General features: G+C 43.7%; 2 protein-coding genes across 2 annotated transcripts in view; one reads left to right on the forward strand and one right to left on the reverse strand.

The window, feature by feature from the left end:
- Nucleotides 1–53, reverse strand: part of LOC148535362 (uncharacterized) — a 242,115-nt gene extending 242,062 nt beyond the window's left edge. The window contains exon 1 of the mRNA XM_088462674.1: nt 19–53. The gene's annotated coding sequence lies outside the window, so the exon portion shown is untranslated. The remainder of the gene's footprint in view (nt 1–18) is intronic.
- LOC148535363 (collagen alpha-4(VI) chain-like) overlaps nt 1–20,503 on the forward strand; it is a 423,891-nt gene that overhangs the window by 73,603 nt on the left and 329,785 nt on the right. The window lies entirely within an intron of this gene.

Genomic DNA, 20,503 nt, shown 5'->3' on the forward strand with positions numbered 1-20,503 from the left:
ACAGTTTATAATGCTTACCTTGTATATGTGAGCCTAGGCGATCTGTATACAAGCTGAAAGTGCAGGGCTGGAACACACAAAGGTAGTGTGAAAGGTATTTTTCACCTTAGGGCAGATAATATGACGGTAACTCCTCCCCTTAAGCTACATGTGCATACAGCAGAGTTAAGGTAGAATGGCATGTAGCATTTACTCTTTACAGGGCCAGTTATTGCTAAACTATTCTATTTCATTTTCTCAGAGTAAATATTTAAAACACTGTATTCTTTGTTTGTTTGTTTTTAAATTTAAGCTATTGATATTTAAAGGGCACTAGAGTTTGTAATAATGTTGAACAACATGAGCTTGATTAATTAAGCATTATTAATTTATACAGTATATCAGGTTACTTGCCATAAGTGACAATATTAAGTGGCTGTAATATACCACGCATGCAGTATACTGTCATAATCGAACACTATAAATCCCATATTAGGAATAATAGACATATTACAATATTTCCACATTCAGCATTTGTTTTTTTTGTATAGAAAAATGATATGCAATATGTAAACTAATTTTATCGGATCTACTGCTTTTAATCTTGTGGACTCTATTATCCTTCTTAATTTTAACTTTTAAGGGTTGATGCATTGTAGAGTTGGACATAAGTGCATTATTTTGCTGTAAATTGCAAGGAGATGTAAATTGCCAGGGCAATGGTTCCCAAACTGTGCTCCGTGGCACCCTGAGGTGCCTCGGGACACTTGCAGCGGTACCTCAGGTTGGTGGTCCAGCACCAAATCAAATTATTTATGGCCAATATAATGTAAATATGTGGACATACAGAAGCTCAAACCTGTCCACCACCACATAACTGAACCTAAGGATTACAGGAAGCACAATTTACTTCACTTTATTGCATTTCTCAACAACAAACGTTTGGCTTAGGGGTGCCGTGAAAACAATGCTGTTACTCCAGGGCGCCGTGATTCAAAAAAGTTTGGGAACCACTGGGCTAGGGGGTTCGTCATCACAGGTGTATGAGGGGGAGCGTAATTTGTTAAAAACAGAATAGGAGAATATAATAAGTGGAGGTTAGAGCCAATTAATATTATAGCCAGGGTGCCCAGATCTGGTAAAATGTATCCTCTGCATTACATAAGTGATAGGTTATCTTTTCCATGCATGTATTATCAGGCCCGCCAAGAGCCGTGGTGGGCCCCGGTAATAGGGGGCGTGGCCTAATCGCGGGAGGCGTGGCCACGCCCCCTTGCTGAGAAAAAAAAAGAATTGCAGCGCCGCTGCGTGCTGGGGAGGGGGTGCTCTGAGCCCCCTCAGCCCGGCGCAAATCCAGGGGGGGCGTGATCAGTGTGATCGCTCCCCCGCACAGGCATAGGAGACTGCTCTGGGCTGCTGCTCAGCAGCCACGAGCAGTCTCCAACTGCAGCTCAGCACACGCTGTGCTGGGCTGCTGTGAGGGAGGGGGAACGGCGCCGGACCCGGGCCCCCGCCGGGCCCCTCAGGAAGCCCGGGCCCGGGTAATCTGTACCCGCTCCCCCCCCCTCTCGGCGCCCCTGTGTATTATACCAGGTAAAGGATTAAAAGAATGTGGGGGTGGGGTGGTCACCCTGCTTCCAGGTTTTTGGCATTAGGCAGAAGACACCATTTCAGATTTTACAGAGGAAGACAGCGGATGTTTGTATTTAAATTTAACTTAATTAGTACTTTAATACTTAATTTGCTTCTGTGCTTTATGTATTTTACATGATACATGTGACTAAGTATATACAAAACAAATAGCTCTGACCAGTCACAGACCTACAGTCTTTTGTATATAATACTTCATTAAAGTTCTACATTGCAGACAAATTGTGTATTGTAATTTCAGTATTTACTATTGGCAGATCCTATGGGGGTTGATATAGGTCCCAGTGGTGTGTGATGGAGGTCAGTCCACATGATAGATAACTTAAACAGGTCTTTGGTTTATTAACCAGGCAGAACAGGTTTGCAGTATGGAAGGAATCTGATTAATGCAGCAGGTATGTATATCAGGTACACAAGGCACATATACAATGGATGTACCAGACCCAGCCAGGAGCGCATGGGGTAGCACAGGTGGTGTGCGAACAAATGGAGGCACACCCCTGTGTGTATACATACAGTACAGTGATGGCAATGAAGTATGCACACACTGGCATATATATGAAGTGGTATTGCGTTGATGATATAATGAAACACACAGGTCACTGGCCTTGGTGACACAGTCTCTCCGTTATGGAGACTTTCAGCGGCACATCCTTTATGGAGGACGGAGCTGAAGACGTGTGGTATAGTCGCGCATTTGTAGGAGTACACGAGGCAGAGGCATAAGTTTATAGCAGAAGCCTGGAGGCAAGGTAGTTGCTGGTGCCCCCCTCTGCTCGCATTCACTACCAACACCTCAGTCCCAGAAGCAATCACACACACTCCCCTTAAACCACATTCACTACTAACACCCCAGCAGAACCCAGACACACACTCTCGGGGTCTTTTGTTCTTGCTATTTGCTGCTCCCACAGCAACAGCAGAAGCAGCAGGTCCTGCGTGTGTGAGGGGAAAGAACCAACAAAGAAGGCAGGGGGCATCCACTCCAGGCTCTGCCCTGCCCCTATTATGTACATTAGTGCTGTTTCCTTGCTCCATCACTAAAGACTAGACTCCATGGTGGGGTCCCTGGAGAGGAAGGACTGCCTCACATGTCCCCTGGGTTCCCTACTTATTCCTGACCCGGGGCACATAAAGCAGGACCTGGAACAATGGAGGAGGTGAGTGTGCCCCCTTCATGGCTGGCACCCTGAGGCAACCTTCCGTTGTCTCCTGTACTTATGTCCCTGGCACAAGGGTTGGAGGTCATGCCTCCGGCAGTCTGGGATCCTAGTGCCACTGGGTAATGAAACAGCACAGGACGCTTTTTCTGTAAATGTATTACTTCCAATGTAAAATCTCCTGGGGGGAGATGTACTAAGCTCGGAAAAGTGATAAACTGGAGAGTGATAACGACCAGCCACTCAGCTTGTAACTGTCATGTTACAGGCTGTGTTTGAAAAATAACAATTGGGAGCTGATTGGCTGGTGGTTTATCACTTTTCAGAGCTTAGTACATCTGGTCCCTGGTATGCCAGACACATATACTACTGTTTTCTCCTGGCATTAACCTGGCACATTTACAACTGTTCTCTCCAGATGTAAAACTGGCGTATATTGTACACTTGCAGGACTGGGTGCATATTGAGATTCATTCTGCTCACTACGCACATTTTTTAGGTGCATTTTACACCTGTGTTTTTGGTGCATAATGTGTCCACATTTACAAGTGCCCCTTAAGGTGCCTACACACTTGGCGATATTTTACCCGATCTGGCCGATTCCTACGCATCGGAACGACAGATCGTGTAAAATATGCCCAAATTGCGAGTCCCCACTCACGATCACGATGCGAGTGCCTGCTGGTCGCAAATCGCATCATCAGATCTGCCATGGTGTAGGGCAGATCTGACAATCTGGAACACGATGCACTGAACAAAGTGAGGATGCACGATAGATCGTTTGTCACATTGGACCAAATTGTGTGCAGGACTGCCGGGGAGCTGCCCGGGAGAGTCACAAGGGAAATCGCTCACGATGTCGGATCGTGAGCGAATCGGAAAGTGTGTAGTCACCTTTAGTTCCTACCTTGTCTTTGATACTGTATAGCAACATACACAGAAACCTGAGAGAGTAAACAAGTAAAATGCTAAATATGTTTGCTAGCCAAACACTGGTGTAGATGGATTTCTCTTTTAGAAATATTGCAATCATAATAACGCAAACTAGTTTGCTTTAGTTTTACTTTTCAACACTGTTTCATGCACCAGTTTGTATTCTTATGCACTGAGTACTACAATTTCAGAAATGTATTCACCCTCCAGCACGGTTTCTTTCATCCATTTGACGTATTTAAACATTTCCAGAAAAGAGGAGCATTCCCTGTTAATTTACATATATCTCTGGTTACCAGATTTAAATAGCATCAGAAAGTACTATAAAATGTAATTCCTGTCTAAGCATCTATAATGTATCATGTACTCTGGGCCTGACTCAGAGGTGATCGCAAAAAGCGAGTGCTCGCTCTGAATCAGGGCGGGCGCTGTTTTTTTTAGCTCGCATAGCTATGGGTGACCACCCACAGCTATCGCGAGCGGCCATGATGATGGTCGCGATGGTCAAGACCATTGCGACCATCGGGCTTGCGACGAGACCCTTGTAGTAGGGTCTCATGACCGCAAGCCCCAGAGAGCTTCTGGCTCAAATCGAGCCGGAAGCTCTCCCACTGACATCACTGGTGATGTCAGTGGGGCCGCCAACAAATGGCAGTCGTTAGCATGGGAACGCCTCCATTTCTGAAGCCACCCCCCAGCCAACATCGACAGCCGCCCCTTTTGTAGTGAGTCCTGGAGCAAGCGTTTTTTGCGCTCGCTCTGGGGCACGCGCAGTGCGCACACCGCGCGTGCACACTGGGCCACCATCGACCTGCTTGCGAGCGCAATGCGCTTGCGAGTGGGTCTGAATCAGGCCCTCTGTTCCTGTTACCTAAAAGCCACACACGATATAATGATGCTGTGTCATAGCTGATGAGATCTAATAAGGTAACAACATTTAAGTGCAATTTTAGTATATGACTTTATATTATGTACTGTATAACTGTATCTGGGGTAAAACAGAGCATAGCTGGGTCTCATAGCAAAATTTGGGCAGGATTACAGCAATGCCACTCATGCCTCCCAGGTATCCAGTTCTGCTTTTAAATAAAGTATGTGAGATAAATAACTGCCACCGACACCCTTCACCTTATGCAAATTACTCAAATATATGTAATAAAGCTCTCTTAGCTTACTGTTTAGTTGTGCAAGATACCTCAAAATTTCCCACACAACTCAGAGGTTCATTGGATACAGACCAGGAAAATAAAGTTTTTATTGGTATCTGTTCTGCATTCTGTGCTTACCAAAATTTTTGTATGATGTCATTACAAAATATATGTCTATTGCCTGACAGATTTATGCATATCACTGTAACATTTTATCACCCCCCTTCTCACTCCATAATTTCTCCTTTTTCTTTCTGTACCCTCTCTGCCTACTTCATATAGAAAGTACCAAAAGTACCATTTAAGAAATGGTATAATAATGACAATGCGGTTGCACAGTGGTAAGTAATGGAGAATATGAGTTTGAACCCAACTAGGATGCACAGTAATATGCAATGGGTTTATGAGTTTGATCCCAACAAGGATCCTATGTGGATTTCTTCATACAATCAAAAATTCTAATGGTGGGATAATTGCCTTCTGGCAAAGATGGATTCTACTGTATGTGTGGTAGGGTAGACTGTAAGCTTCAATGGGGTGGGGTCCTACAGTATGTCATTAATTATATAGGACAACTGAGTAGTCAAAAGGGCTGTCTCACCCTCTTATCAGACAGAATGGCAGCCTCACCCTCTGTAATAATGTAAAATGCTTTGAGTCTTGTTGGGAGAGAGGCATAAAACGTTACTATTAAGGATAGGGTTCTTGTTTCCTATAGGGAAAAAGAGGGGTCTTAATCTGCTCATACACAGTGCTATATGCACCTTGCTATGCGCCTTGGGATCCGACGGCTGACATTTCGGGTGGACCCCACACGGAGGGAGATTGGGTGGCCGTCCGCCTGCACCCCCCTCCCCCACCCGCATAGCGCTGCATGGGATCATACATCGCATCCCAAGATTAAGTGAACATGCAGTAAGATCTGGAGGTGCGATGTTCGACTCCACAGGAGCGCGCACTGGCCGATATCATGCCCATACCCTGTACGATATAGCAGCGATATCATACCAATCCGTCAGATCGGCTGCTATATCGCACTGTGTAAGGGCACCTTTACTGTAAGATTCGAAGCCTGAAAAACTTATCCCATCCGGCCTCTCCCAGTTTACTATAGAAAATCTGTGCCTGGTTAGGCCTAGGTCAGACACCATGCATTTGCAGCATACCACATGAACATCCTAGTGTTTAATGAGTGGTCCAGACGAAATGTAAATTGAGATCAGTTTTTGAGAAATGTAGTTTATGACTGCTTGGCAAAGGAGTTATTACACTGATTTGTAAGTGATGAGGGAAATCTGTACTATAAAAATCCGCCCATTCTCTGTTAACAATGAATTCTCCTATAGAGCGTGAGGTGAGTAATATCTTGCCATGACTTTAAGATTTGATATTATCATAGATAATATCAGTGAAAGTTTAAAACGGCATCCGCAACCTGTGTAAAACATGCCTTGCCGGGCTTTACACTTACTGCAGGAGCCATTTCAAATTTTCACCTGTAACCCGCCAGGAAGCTGTGTCTTACAAAAGCCACTGCTTTGTAAATAAAGCCAAACATCTTCAAAATCTTTCTCAGAAAGTAGAACATAATTGGTGTAATTCACATACTTCCAATGACTTTCTCACATACAGTATACTGCTATATACCACTCCCTATCTGGACACTGCTAAACAAACATAGTTCCACTCTCTCATCTCTGCTTGCGTCTAATCCAAAACACCCTTTTCATATATTTAGATCTCCACAAACCACTCCCATACCAAACCCACCGACTACCATCAGTGCTCAAGATCTTGACTCTCACTTCAAGCACAAAATTTATTAGATTTGACAATATTCTTCCTCAGTCTGCAACCTACTCAATTCCTTTTCTGAACCCCTGGTAGCTTCTTTTCATTTGATCCCACAAATGAAGATGAATGATCTACTATCTTCTTCCTACTTCAGTACCTCTAATCTTGATCCAATACCCAAGAAATCTGTATATCCTCTCGAATTACTATCCCATCTATCAGCTCCTTTGCCCCTCCAAGCTTCTTGAAAGGATTACTTCCACCAGCCTCATTCACTTTCTTGCCTCATACAACCTATTGGACCCACTTCATTCTGAATTTCATGTACAACACTCCACAGTGACTGCACTTATTAAGGTGGGGAATGATTTGATTACAAATAAAGGATAATAATAATAATAATAATAATAATAATAATAATAATAATAATAATAACCATAATTCTCCTGGCTCTCTCTGCTGCATTTGACACTGGTGGTGACCACTCTCTTCTCGTACAAATACTATAATTCCCTAGGTCTTCAGGACACTTTATTGTCCTGGTTCTCATACTAGTTATCTAATCGCTATTTCAGTGGACACTTTTCTTTATCCATTAACTCTCTTCACCCTGGGCTTTGCTTGGTCTAAAATCGTCCCTGAGCATACTAATTATAGACATGTGAGCTATTGCACACATACTGTAATATTCCGGTCACCTATCAAGCACTATAACAATAAACTCCACCCCTCAGGTCGCTGCCTTGGAGTCAATCTGTATCTGAGTCCAAATCCTACTACATATACATCTAAGAAACATTCAGAATATGCACATACTGTTTCTAGCACCAGACACTGCAAAAGCTTTCATTCATGTTATCATTATCTCCCACTATTGCCATAGCCTCATCACTGATCTTCACTTACTCAGACTCTGTGGAATTGACCTCTTACACACAACAATACTTTCTTCTAGCCTTCAAACTTTCAAGCATTCCCTAAAAGCTTACCGTTTCTGACAAGCTGATCATATTCTTGAACAAGTAATCTCTGTAAGCTATTCTGTCCAATAACACAGTTCACACAAAACTTACATGTATTCTCTTTGCATATGCACGTAATCCTCTGACCCGAACCAATCCTGCTGTGTGACTGGGTTATATAGCCCATCAAGAACTTTTTACCTGTGAAATTGAGCTGGATCAATATGCAGCACTTATCCCAATGTATCAGGCACCTATTTCTCTATAGATAGTTGCAAACAGAGCTCTCTGTTGAAGCTGTAGCACACAGAGAAACGCATTAGGTGGATCCCATTAACAGAGCCAGACCCAGCTATGACTCTCACGGTCATTTCACCACTCCTATACCTGTTATTGGCTATGGACTGCACCGCAGTGATAACACACTAATATATTCTCCGGTCTCACTGAAGTCCTAACCTTTTAAGAAGCAAGAATACAGGAATTACACAGGAGGGACTGCACAGAGCTGCAGGAATAAACTTACAGCCGTGGGTATCCTACTGCCGATCAAATTGGACTATTTACATTGGACACAGTAATATTTTTATGTCTTCCATTTACCTGCAGGCCAGGAACGCTCTTATACAATAAGTGACCCTTATTTAACAGCCAACCAGTCGAAGTCCTATACTAAACTAGTTATACACAATGAATTGATTCACTTTTATTGTTATGTAATTATACTATGTATTGTATGCTATATGTGAATAAATGTTTACTTTAAAAAAAAAAAAAAAAAATACACTTTCTTACACAGTGTCTTAATACCTACCCCATATTCTTGTGCTGTTTCCTCACACTTTCCAAATTCTTTAAGGTATCTCAGGTGACTTCGTGAATTTGAACAACAGCAAACATATGTGGAGGTATTGCACATCACTGAGTTCATTTTAAATTAAGGGCTAATACCCATTTTTACCCTATGAGGTTAAGGTATATAAATAATTTTTCTTTGAGACAGTGAAGTGGTAAAAAACAGTGCAGGCTCCTGGTTTCTCTTTAGATCCCTCTATCTGCTTGTTAACAGGATCGAAATGAAATACCGCTGGACCTATGTCCGGTGGTTCAAATCCCGACACCACAAGCCCGGCACCAATGAAGATCCCGACTGCTCTAAAGGTAAGTACTAACTAACCTACCCCCCCAACCCTCCTTTAGGGGTGCCTAACCCTAACCTCCCTCCATAGTGCCTAACCCTAAACACCTCTAAGTGCCTAAACCTAACCACCCCTTCCCCGCTGCCTAAACCTAACCCTCCCGGGGGGGAGGGGGGTGCCTAACACTAACACCCCCTTCCCCTAGCCTAACCTTAACCCTCTTGGGGGGGTGCCTAATTCTAAGTCGTCGTCCCCCCAGGAGCCCCTAACCTAACGCCCCCACCCCTCCACGCGGATGTCCGCGCTCGGTGCCCAGCTTGCCTTTGATCGGTATGCTGGGCGTCGGGCTCCCGGCGTAGGTAAAATGATGACAGGGATCTCGACGTCTGTCATTAGACCCCTGCCGTGATTAGACAGTCGGGTAGCTGGCGGTCGGCATTTTGACCGTCGGCTTCCTGACTGCATCCCCTGTTAACAGCCAGTCTAATTAAAAGATTACAGGGGGAGTGCGTCCCACACCCCACTGTAACTAAAAAGTCAAATCAAAGTCAGAGTCAAAATCCAATGTAAGTAGTCAGTGAAACCAATACAAAGTCTCAAAATACTTAAGTCCTGGTGAGGCCTCACCTCGTAGTGGTCTTTAAACCTGGTCCTGCTCCTGTCTTCTTCCAACGATCCTCATCCGCTCCTGCTGCTTGGTCCCCGCAGTGTCCGGAAATCTCGCGAGAAGTCGCGGGCTGGAGGGGATCTGACGGCATCGGCTTATGATAAGCTTTCCTCAGGGAGTAGTCTCCCCCTGACTACTCCCTAAGGAAGGCTTATCATAAGCCGACACGCGTAGGAGCATCACATACCTCAACCACCACCGTCATACCCACGTCCCTCTGCCTGCCCAAGTCTCCTCACTATCGGCGAGTCGAGCGCGCAGTAGACCGAAGCCGTCAGATCCCCACCAGCCTGCGACCTCTTGCGAGATTGCGGGACTGAACGGGAAGTGTTTCCGGACACTGCGGGGACCAAGCCTGTAGCTGCAAAAGCAGCCGCTATTGGAATACGGCCCTACCATCGGCAGCAGGAGCGGATGAGGATCGTCGGAAGAAGACAGGAGCAGGACCAGGTTTAAAGACCACTACGAGGTGAGGCCTCACCAGGACTTAAGTATTTTGAGACTGTGTATTGGTTTCACTGACTACTTAAATTGGATTTTGACTCTGACTTTGATTTGACTTTTTAGTTACAGTGGGGTGTGGGACGCCCTCCCCCTGTAATTTTTTACTGCCAGTTACTGAACGATTCACCCCTATTTATCCATAACACTACTATTTACCCACTCCTCACCTGATTATTAATTTTTGCCCCCCCCTTTTTCTCCTCTCCTGCCCCTCTCCCCCCATTTTTTTCAGCCCTCTATATCTACACCCTTATATCAATTATACATACTGTTATTGATACCAACAAATAAACTTATCACATGATAGATCTTGATAAGTGCTCATAGATCTACTCTATTCATGGAGCGCAGTCCCACCCTTTGACATATGTGTGGTTTCATACTTATGCCATTCTTGTTTTCAGATTAATTGTTTTTAGACCCTGGGGAGTCTAATCTTGGGACTTGCAGCACTTTTCTCTCATATTTCCTATATAGGAAGAGTAAGCGCCGATCACACTTAACATATACCCAGTCTCATTATATCACTCTTGTTCTCATTTGTAAACTACAAGAACATATGCAGGAACTATTTAAATACATTTTAATAAATAATTTCTGCTTTTAAAGAGGACTCTTTGTATTACAGCACAGCTCAAATGAAACAGTATATATTGCAACATCTGCTGCAAGTTGTGCAATAGTAGGTTAAGGCAAGGTCTAGGCATTGGCTGATAGTGTGTTGACGTGTGGGACCACTAGAAGCTCAATGGACATTTTCACATTTAAAGGGGTGGTTTATGCCAAACTAGTTGACGGACATTCTGTAAGAAAGCCAAAGCGCTGAAAGAGAGCAGCTGGTAGAGAGGGTGTCAGTCCCTTCCAATAAATAGACAAGTAAATATAGAAATTACCAGCTCTGAAAATATCCAAATCAATAAACCGTGGATGGTTTTTAAATTCAAGAGTATTGTAACACTTATTTGACACAACATAGTAACCAATAATTCAAACACATATATCTAGTGTCACACTAAAATCAATTAAAAGTTCTCTAGGACCATTTATCTCATATAATTCATTTAAGTCCTCATCAAACTTGAATTTTATACTCTCATTAGGACTAAGCGTTCCCCTATTGGCATCAAGATTTGTTACCGGATCCAGGAGTCAAGGATGTCACACAGTCCCTTTAGCAGCGTAATTTGCACAAATTGGGTTGATGTGGTTCCACCTTTTCCAAGGATAATACAGTCCCTTAGCAGCGTTAGTTGCACATGAATGGGTTGTTGTAAAGCCACCAGATGTCCTTACTTTCTGCCAGTGAGCCAGGGGAAGAAGTCCAAAATCCACAGCATGGAGTGTCCAAGGATGGCATTGAAATAGGTCCACAGAGAGCATATAACTCAACGCGTTTTGCTGGGTATAATAATGTCCAGCTTCCTCAGGAGCATATGATGAAATGGCCCACAATGACCTATATATACCTAGTATCTTAATTGGTAAATTACTCACACATGTGTTCAATTACATACACTGTGTTGAAAACATCCACTTAATTTATACTAAAAACCTGTTGTTCGAGGCAATCCTATTAAATCCCATGTATAACATTTCATAAAATAACATTATTAATGTAAAAAAAACGACCTTTATAGAACTTTCATAATTGTTCAGCTGTCAAAAGTCCCATCCACGTGACCCGGAACTCTGAACAGCTCTTGTTTAGAAACATATGTCACTCTCGGTCATGTGATTATTAAACCACATGTCTGTTGTGTCCAATGGGATAAGTTGTTACAATCATCTATCGGACTCTCCTCCGTGCCACATGACCAATAAAGTATGGATCCAGGTCTCCTATTGGTTCGGGATCGTTGTCATGGGTCCCAAATATAAACAATTGTGAATACACAAATAGCATTGTCACAAATACAGGGATCATAGTCTACATATTTTATTGTTACAAAAGACAACATCGATAACGTGTTATTCAAACTTCCTATTGATTGGAATACAGTATCGATCTATGAAAATACCACTGTGTATCAATCACACTTTTTTATGTATAGTACTTATAGCAGAATTTGCTTCTCTCCCTCAAAGGAATGAATAATATGAAACAGCTAGAGTTATTCCAAAAACTAAACATATATCGATGTTAAGATTAATCCTAATCAACATATTTGTAAACCCCAATAATAAATATAGAAAATAACAGTAAAAATGAATAGCCTATGGAAGATCTAGTACAAAAATCCTCTTGTTGTATAACCGAATTCAGATTGATGGCTTCATTCAAACCATCTGGATGCAGGGAATTACATTTTAACATCCAAAAAACTTCCCTTCAACAAATTCTATTAAACCTATTCCCACCTCGTTCCATAGGGGGGGAATTACTTCTAAACCTATGATAGACAACCATTCAGGACTCCCCTCATGTGCCTCTAGAAAATGTTGTGAGACACTATGTAATCTATTCTGATTAATAATGCTTCTGCAGTGTTCCATAAACCTGACTCGTAAGGGTCTTGTTATTCGTCCCAATAGAATAAATTGCATTTACAGGTAAGTACATAGATAACATACTGTACTTAAGCTGGCCACACACTAGACCAACTTTCATCCAACCAGCCAACTAGTTGATTGGTTGGAATGAAAATCTGGCAACGTATGGGAGTAAATGATGATCAGCAATTTGCTCCTAAATGCCAGAAAACAGATGGAAATGGTCGGTCAGACAAGTTTGTTAAATGTTTGATCTAAACAATTTGTTCAAACAACAGTTTTAGTCCATTTTCCGGCGTTTGGGAGCAAATTGCTGATTGTCATCTGCTTTCATACCTTACCAGATTTTCATTCCAACCAATCAACTAGTTGGATGGTTGGATGTAAGTTGGTCTAGTGTGTGGCCAGCTTTAGGGTCACAATTAATAAGGTGGTTATTTTATATATTTGTTCATTAGAGGGTATATAGACTTCATTAGTTCTTCTAGGGATATGTGAACACGTCGTGCATCTGGATTTGTCGCACTTGAAGAAACCCATAGGTCTCTCCATCAGCCACCCTGAGATTTTCAAACTTTCAGTGCGATTGATGGTCTTTAGATGACTAAGGGCTCTATTTACTACAATCCGTATTTTGAATGCAGATTGTAGTGTGATATTACTGGCTGAATTAGCATTGCGAATTCAGGCACTATCACAGGGATTTACTAAAAATCCTTTACAGGGACAGAGTTTGCGATAAAGCTCTGTCCCTGTGAATCCCCTCCGCACACTTATCTCTGTATTCTCACAAAAAATACTTTGACAAGTGCCTGCGCACGTGCCAACTGGCCGTCGCTAAGACCCGCCCCGTCACTAAGCCCCGCCCCCATGACCGCGGACCCCCCTCCCTCCCACCCGCGAGCCCCCCCCTTAATTACACTTACCTGCAGTGATCGGTGCTCCGTGACTCCAGTCAGCTGACATCCCATCCTGCACTGGGACCCGGTCAGGTGACGACCGGGCCCCAGTGAGAGATGGGAGACCAGCTGACCGGAGGCAGGACATCACCGGAGCCCCCACCACAGAGCGTCACTGTGGTATCTCAGTTAACAAGTCCGTAGCCTGACCGGCATGTACAGTCTCTGGTGAGACCTCACCTGTCCGATGTCTTCTGTCTTCTTGCTTCTCCGCGATCGTCCGGGCCGTATTCCAGTGTGCGTGCTTCAGTTGCACACCGGCGTGGTCCCCGCAGTGTCCTCTGGAGCAGCGTCCGTCGACCAGTACAGTGCTGTCGGGAGACAGCAAGGTCCGGCCGTGAACCGAGCTCCTGGGTGTCTGACAGCTCCAAGTCTCCTTCCTACCCAGTGAAGTTGAGCGCGCAGAGTGTCTTGTCCTGATATGTTAGTTACTGTACTTGAAACCTCTTTCTCCAACGCATGTCAGCCTTCTGGCCTTCCTTAGAGAGTCTGGAGAGTTTCAACCTGATGTGGGTAGTTTTTATAGGTCAAATTATGATGGCATGGGGGTGTGTTTGTTCTGCTCTGTCTCCATTGGTCAGATGGTTTAAAGTTTACAGAAAGTGTTTGAGGAGTAAGTGAAAAGCGGATTTAAATGATTTAATGATGAAGTGTTTGAGGAGTAAGTGAAAAGCGGATTTAAATGATTTAATGAGAAAATGTTTGAGGAGTAAGTGAAATAGCTTATTTAAATGATTAATGATAACTCCTGAGTAATGGGTCATGTTAATTAATAATACCCCTTTTCCACCAAAATTCCAGGTCTGACCCGGAGTTGGAACAGGGTTCCTATTCGGATCAGACCCGGAATTTGGCCGGCGCCGACTCGGGATATTCCCGGGTCTGCGCCGCTCGCACCGCAGTCGGTTCTGCATAGACCCAGCTTTTCCGGCGTGAAAGTGGACGCTTGGAGATGACGTCATCTCCAAGCGCCACTGAAGCCGGACCACTTGGCCGGCTTGCGGCGCACTGCAGGTCATCAAGACCCGGAGTGCGCCGTACACACAGCAGGGTTTCACGGGTTACTCCCGTGTTAAACCCTGCTATTTACCTGGGTTGGATTGCCGGGTCACTCAACCCGGCGATCCACCCCTCACCCCTTTTACACCAAGGAGCTGCCCGGGTTAACCCTGCAATAACCCGGGTTTTAGCTCCGGTGTAAAAGGGGTATAAGAGAGTAGAGTGATTAGTTTAAATGGACATTGAAGTTCAAACGTGATTAACTATTTAAAAAGATAAAGGGAACTCTTGGATAAATGAAATATTGCTGAAAGCATTAGTTTGGTAGAGTAGTTAAAATAAATAAAATAAAAAATGGCAGATTGTAGTAAAAAATGATCAGAGGGATATAAGCAAAACTTGTTGCAGGTATATAGTGCCTATGCATATTAGAGTGTCACTTTAATATGAATTGGTCTATCAATCAGTGTTGGGGTTCTGTTCTTATTATAAACCTTTAATTGGTAGTAGCAGCATCAATAAAACACTTTCTACAGCAAGACAAAAGCATGACAGACTTACAAACCAATTTCCTAGTTGACTGCATAATGTTCATTTTACAGCATAATTACTTCTGATTCGAAGGCAATTACTATCGACAAGACAGAGGAACAGCGATGGTCTGCCGACCGCCCATACACATGCAGCGTCAGCCGCAGGGAGGGGGTCGCACAGCCAGCAGGTCCCGTGGCTGCTTGGAAGATGATGGTCGTTCGGTGTATATAAACGACCATCATCTACAGATATATCTGCAGATCACTCCATCTGCAGATGTATCTGCTAGGTGTGTACCCACCTTAAGAGCTGCAAGAGAGGTTAACGCGCATTTCTGAGTTAGCAACCAATCTGAGAATATCAAATAGGAAAGTTCATGGTTGTCAGCCAGCTTGTTACATACAGGGGCTTATGCAGACTAGTAGCAGCAACAAAGGAGCACATTTGTACCTTGGCAAAGCCATGTTGCACTGCAGGGGGGCAAACTGAGCAGACACATTTATAGTTGGGAAGGGGTATGTCCTAGAACAATTCCCCTTGCAATATAACATCATTTGCCCTGGAGCAAATTTGCTCCTAATTCTGCATAAGCCGCACAGTGTGCACTTTAGAAAGCACAGGTTAGTCAGAGTATAATATAGCAGTAGGCAACATTTTTCTCTTTGGGTGCTAGATGGAAGAAGTACTGTGCATGTGCAACTTTTCCTCTCGCACATGCGCAGTACGGAGAAAAGTGTTAACTGGCATGTGCGGCATTATCGTACATGCGCATATTAAATATGGAGATAAGGGCAAATGTATGGAGGCTCTCTGGTCTACGCATGCGTAAAAATATTTTAGAAACTGACTACCACAAAGCCTTTCACCAAAGAATCAGGATACCGGTGAAGACAAACCATAGCTATGTGGAGGGTTCAACTTTGTGCTGCGACCCCGGTCAACTGCTCTGTGCTGTAAACTGAGATGCCAGCATCTGTATTTACAGACAGAGCAGCTGACCGGGGACACAGAGCATGAGCCCGGCAATCAACTGACCAGAAGAGGAACTCACCGCATCACTGATCACTTGTTCCTGGGTGCAGGTTAGTGTTGTTTTTTTAAAATATATTTTAAATAGGTAATTTTTTTTTCACTGTAATCAGCCTGTGGTCTATTTATCCATAGAAGGCTGATCACAGGCACTGCTCTGCCTGTCAGAGCAGAGCAGGAGTCAGTGAAATGGGGAAGAGCCCTAATAACGCCATCTCCAGGTGGAGTAGTTATCACAAGGCTTCCCCCATTAGTTTTTACAATTCAATTCAATAGCAAATCTAAGCAGATTGCATTTCCCATTGCAATAAGGGAATTAGATCTTACAAAAAAAAATTATAATAAGGGATTGGAGGGGAATTTTGCAAATTATCATACAATTGCCATTGAGTACATTTAGGTGATATTTATTTTTGCTATCATTATATAGAGTAAACTAGATAAATTGTAGTTAGGACATGAGAGCAGAGCACAATCAGAAAAGTGAGATTAGGAAAGGACAGCCAAGAGCATTGGAAGAGCTGCTGTCTCTGTGCAGTGTGTGCATCACAATATTACTTGGGGGATTCTGTTGTCTCGAGAGGTTACCAGTTTAGAGGCTGAAATGATGGCCCAATGTACGAGTGTGGGCAGTTGCATCTCCTAAATAAAGTCATCTGCCCTTTCTTGGATGACGCAGAATGTATGATCTGGATTGTAAATTACAGTAACATGCATGCTTTCATTATACCACAGAAAGAGTATGTTCAATATATAGAGGATATAGAGAATAATGTGTTCCCTTTGTTATAGTACTGGACGTCTGTCTCTGTTTTTAGGAGGCTTTGGAAATATGGCCCTGGACATAAAAAAAATGCAGATCACCCCTCTCTAACTTTACATGATGTTACAATTGCTGTTTATATTATTATACATGCAGTATTTTGTTAATAAACCTTATTGAAGATGTTATTTAAAGTGCAATATGATTTATTATGATAATGCTTAGTTTATTTTGTGCCATATGCGATATATCGTTTATCGTTCAATCATTGAAAAAATTGTTCACTTTCTGAGTTAAAACGATGAACGATTATCGTTCATGCGCGTTCACATTTGTAGTTTGTAGTTAAGACTGATTTTCAGTAAGGGAATATGCAAAAATCGTTTGTAGTTAAAAAAAAATCGTTCATTACATCTAGTAAATGAACGATTTTAGTAAACGATTTTCGTAAATTTTTCCCTTGAAAAAATGAACAAAAATCGTTTACTAAAATCGTTCATTTACAAAATCGCTGTGTATGTATGCAGCTTAAGGATACACCTTCATGATGGATGTGGATTGAAAGACACTAGATGGTAGACAGACAATTGTTCGACAGTGTCAAATGGTCGACTGTTAAATGGTCAACATGGATTTAGATTGAATGGTCAAATGGTGGACATGGTTAAATGGTTGACATACAAATGGTCAACACAAATAAGGTTGACTTTTTTTTTTTTTTCTAACTCTAATCCTCACCCTTACCCTCCCCCTAGTGACCAACCCTAACCTCCCCTGGTACCTAACCCTAACCCTCCCCCTAGTGCCTAACCCTAACTGTCCCCATCCTCAGCCCAAACCTAACACTCTGCCAAGTGCCTATCCATAAGTCTCATACTAAACCTAACCCTAAAAATCATTAAAAAAAGTGTTGACATTATTATGTTAACAATTTGTGTGTTGACCTTTTCACCCTGTCGACTTAAATCTATGGTGATTTTTTTTTAGCTGTTGATCATTTGACCCTGTCAAACATTTGCATGTCGACCATCTGGTGTCAACCTAATGACTGTCTATTTATGTACGGTCTATCTTCCAACTTACCTTCATGATATCATTGGGCCTGATTCAGACCCACTCGCAAGCGGCTGTCCGCTCGCAAGTAGGTCGATGTTGTGCACTGCGCATGCGCACGACGGCGGGAGCTCCGTCGTGCGCATGCGCCAGACGCGACGAGCGAAGGACTTTCCTTCGCTCGTTGTGTCTGATCAAAGGGGGCGTGCTGTCGATGTTGATTGACAGCACGCCCCCTTTGGTGGGCGTACCGGAGGCGTGCCTCCCTGACGGAGGCGTTCCCAAGGGAACGCCTACCATCAGAAGCCGGCCCACTGACATCACTAGTGATGTCAGTGGGAGTGATTTTGGCTCTGATAGAGCCAAAATCACTCCGGGCCTTGCGGTTGAAAACCTCAACCGCAGGCTCCGGCTCGCAGTGGCGATGGTCGCGATGGTCAAGACCATCGCGGCCATCAAACTGCACGCTCGTATAGCCTGTGGGTGGTGACCCACAGCTATAGGAGCGTCCAGGAGGACACTCCATAATTATGGAGGGCGGCCCTCATTCAGAGCGTGCGCTCTGCTCAGAGCGTACGGCTCTGAATGAGGGCCATAGTCTGATGGGCCTGGATACGAGTATTTTTCCATCTTCGTACCGCTCATGTCAAAAACTGGCTATGTCACTGCAGGAATGCACTGTATGAGTGAGAAGATAAGTGTGTGTTGGAAAAGGAAAGGGGTGGGTGGGGGTTAAATGAATCACTAATGTATTACAGTCTTTTGCTCAGCCTTCCTGTTATTTTAGATATATTTAGTCGTCCACTTGCCCTCAAATAGATATGAATCTCCCAACCTACTATACTCCTTAACATCAGGAGCTGGTTTAATTAATATTCCATTAAGATATACAGCACTTAACTCTATGGGGTATATTTACTAAAGTGCAGGTTTTTAGAAATGTAGTAGATGCCCATAGCAACCATTCAGATTCTACATATCATTTATCTAGCACTTTCTAGAAGATAATAGCTAGAATCTGATTGGTTGCTATGGGCAATTACTCCACTTCTAAAAACCCGCACTTTAGTAAATATACACCATAGTATAAGTTAAAGGGCTCTATTTATTAACATTATTTTTACTAAAATAAAGTGAAAAAGGGTGTTTTCACACCCTTTTCACATTATTTTAGTATCACCTATAGTTATTACAGGGCAATTGGAGTAGAATTCGTAAAATTCTACTCCAACGCCTAAGTATCACTTATTTTTAGTAAGCAGATCGCATTTCCCATAATTGTAATGGGAAATGTGATCCGACCAAAGTTACTGAAAATAAATTGTAAAAAAATACAGGGGAAAGCCCTGTGAACCGGGTCTCCCCGGTTACCGGCCTCCTACTCTGCTCTAACGGGGAGAGCAGAGCCGGGAGTCGGTCCCAGTAATCAGCTGTGTGGTCTAAACAGACCGCAAGCTGATTATTGTAAAAAAAAAGAAAAAAAAATTGTCAAAATTTTTTTTTACTTACCACACTCCAGGGACCGGTGATCGGGCCTCCGGTGATGTCTCCCCTCCGGTCAGCTGGTCTCCCATAGTGCACTGCGGCCCGGTGATCGGGTCCGAGTGCAGTATGGGAGATCACCTGATCGGAGGCATGGAGGACATCGCCGGAGGCCCGGATCATGCAGGTAAGTGTAATTAAGGGAGAGGGGGGGTCGCGGGTGGTCCGTGATTGCGGGGGGCAGGGCTTAGCACCGGGGGGGCAGAGCTTAGCGCCGGGGGGTAGCAGCCGCGGCCGGTCGGCACATGCGTGGGCACTTTGTCACGGTATTTTTTGCGAAAATACCGTGACTAGTGTGCGGAGGGGATTCGCAGGGTCAGAGCTTTATCGCAAGCTCTGTCCCTGCAAGGGATTTGTAGTAAATCCCTGTGATATTGCCTGAATTCGCAATGCGAATTCAGTCGATAATATCACACTACAATCTGCATTCAATATGCGGATTGTAGTAAATAGAGCCCAAAGAAAAGTTTCAAATGCGATTATCTAGTCAGTATACATTTCAGCATCTAGGGGCCAATTTATTAACATTATTTTTACTAAAATAATGTGAAAACAGGGGTTTTCACACCCTTTTCACATTATTTTAGTATCACATGAATTTACTAAAGGGCAATTGGAGTAGAATTCGTAAAATTGTACTCCAAACCCTAATTATCACATATTTTTAGTAAGCAGATCACATTTCCCATACTTGTAACGGGAAATGTGATCTGCCCATATTTACTAAAAATATATTGTGAAAAAACCCCGGGGGAAGCCCTGTGATAATAACGCCAGGGTTTCCCCCCCCCCCCCCGTTCCTCGACTCCTGCTCTGCTCTAACAGGCAGGGGAGCCGGGAGACGGCCCCCTGTGATCAGCTGTGTGGTCTAATTAGATCACAAGCTGATCACTGCAAAATAAAAATATAAAGTAAAAAAACCCACTTACTTGCATCCAGGAACCAGAGATCGGTGCTCCGGTGAGGTCTTTTGGGGCTTCAGTCAGCTGGTCTCCGTGCTCCTGCACTGTGACCCTAGTCAGCAGCTGCATGGAGCAGTTGACCGGGGTCACAGTGCAGGAGCTGGCAGACCAGCTGACCGGAGCCCCAGAGAACATCACTGGAGCACTGGTCACTGAGATAAGTGTATGTTGAGCAGGGGGGGGTCACGGCGGGTGTGTGATCCGCGAGGGGGTGTTTACGGTATCTGGCGGCAGCG

The sequence above is a fragment of the Taudactylus pleione genome, unplaced genomic scaffold (genome assembly GCF_031769625.1).
Source record: "Taudactylus pleione unplaced genomic scaffold, aTauple2 ptg000053l, whole genome shotgun sequence".
NCBI classification, from domain to species: domain Eukaryota; kingdom Metazoa; phylum Chordata; class Amphibia; order Anura; family Myobatrachidae; genus Taudactylus; species Taudactylus pleione.